Below are 2318 nucleotides of genomic sequence, written 5' to 3'. Positions count from 1 at the left end.
ATCTGCAGAACATCTGCTTATTTTTAAGAGATAGGTGCTCTGATGTGACCCTGTGCCAGCAAGATGAGGTATGGAACCACTGAAAGGATGCAAGACATCTTATACAAGTGTACATCAAACTGTCTCTATGTAAAAATAAATCAAAGTAAACTTATTTCAGTGCAAAAGCTTTTTGAAAACTATGAAAGGTTTTTTTGATTATATATATATATAATTCCCCTAAGCTTTTTGTGCATCCTTTATATTCTTTCTGAAAATGGCATCTAAAGCTTCAAACTTTAACCTGTTTTTTTTTGTGTGTGTGTGTGAGGAATAAATTGATGATTATAAAAAGCTTAACTATCAGTCAAAAGAATCAACACTGATAGATGGAGTCTGGAAGTATATGTTTGAAGGCAGTTAAGTGGGGTGGATGTCACCTCTCCTGGGCAGATCCACCTGCCTATCCAGCAGCTGCGTGCTCACCCTTACAGTCCACAGGGCATAGTTTCCTCAAGTGTCAGTCTGCATTGTTTTTCCTGCTCTTGTTAGCTAAGAGCCTGCACTGTGCCTGACATCAGCGAGGGGCAAAGCACTGCAGCGAACAAATGCATCTTCGCTAACTCCCTGCTATGAGGGAGTTTACTGTCCTAGATGCTGCTGAAGGCCAGATCTCCAGCACCCAGAACAGTGCCTGACAAACAGCAGATGTTCAATGGACACTGATGAACAGCAACGATTCACTGAGTGAGTAATTCTGTGTAAGAACCATATTTTCTCATAAGATTGTAAGCAGATCTCAGATGCACAACCTAAAATCCAGACTATGCAGAAGACAAATGGTCTTAGTGATTAACAGTGCATAGCGGGTCAGGCCCCACTGCAGATCTGCGGAGTCAGAAACTTCTTGGATGTCAGCATACCACATAGGCATGGGTTGGAGAGGGTGCAAATATGCTGGCTTCAACAGCTTTTCCTCTTCTCATAAAGGCGCTAATATCCTGGAGGCCCCATCCTCGTAGCTTCATCTAACTCTCACTACCCCCCAGAGGCCCTACTTTCAAACACCATTAACATGAATTCAGTGATTCAATTGCTAACCCATGAACTTTGAGGGACACATTCAAATCATAGCAAGAAAGGAAAGTTCTGGAACATTGATTTTCCACCCTGAGGCACTGTGGTTTTCAAATTCACATTTAGAATCACCTGCATGCCATATAATGAAGACCTACTATGTGCCAGAATAAGCCTTCAGTGCTTCAAATGCATTAACTCCTTGAATCCTCCCAAGAAACCTACAGGCCAGGTCATTTTATAAAAGAGAATGGGAGGCCCGGCACGATAACGTAGTGGTTCAAGTCCTCACCTTGAATGTACCAGGATCCCATGTGGGCGCCAGTTCTAATCCCGGCTGCCCCGTTTCCCATCCAGCTTCCTGTCTGTGGCCTGGGAATGCAGTCGAGGACGGCTCAAAGCTTTGGGACCCTGCACCTGTGTGGGAGACCTGGAAGAAGCTCTTGGCTCCTGGCTTCGGATTGGCTCAGCTCTAGCTGTTGCGGCCACTTGGGGAGTGCACTGTAGGATGGAAGATCTTCCTTTTTGTCTCTTCTCTCTGTATATCTGTCTTTCCAATAAAAATAAATAAATCTTAAGAGAGAGAGAGAGAGAGAGAGATTGGGGATTTACAGAAAAGATACATAAACTAAGATCATGCAGCCAAAAAGTCAGACCTTACAAACCACTCCTCACCATCACTCCCAGATACTGTTACAGTGGATTCGAAGCTGCTACTCCACTTATAAAAGTGTTTGTCTTTATAATGTCTTTCTTAGTTTGCCATGATTTTCACAATTTGTTAGCCTGTTTTATTCCCAGTTATCTCTATCAGTAGAAATGAAGGCTAATGGCAAGGACCACCACTATGCCTAGTGTCTCCCATAGCATCTGGAAAGGGGGCAACTCAGGCAGATGACTCGCATAGGAATGTGAGAAACATAGTACATGAACGGTATGAGTAACTGATTGAAGTAGGTCCCAAGGAAAGGGAATTTAATATTAACTAAATACCTACCATATTTCAGCTACTCTCTAGTAAAGAATGTGCCAAACTTGGACTTCAGGTGGAATTAATTTTTCTCAATGTGTTTTGTCTCAAAACTTTTCAGTCTGATCCACCACCGGGTGGGAGGCATCTGCTGACTGTCTTAATTGCTATTTCTTGCTTGCCTATCAGGAGAGACAATTCAGTTTGTAACCATGATTCCAGATTTTCTCTAATGCTGATTAATTTTCCTTTACAACAAGAAAACTGAAACTTGGAAAGTATAGGTAACTGG

The sequence above is a fragment of the Ochotona princeps genome, chromosome 21 (assembly GCF_030435755.1).
Source record: "Ochotona princeps isolate mOchPri1 chromosome 21, mOchPri1.hap1, whole genome shotgun sequence".
NCBI lineage: Eukaryota > Metazoa > Chordata > Mammalia > Lagomorpha > Ochotonidae > Ochotona > Ochotona princeps.
This window is presented reverse-complemented; position numbering follows the sequence as displayed.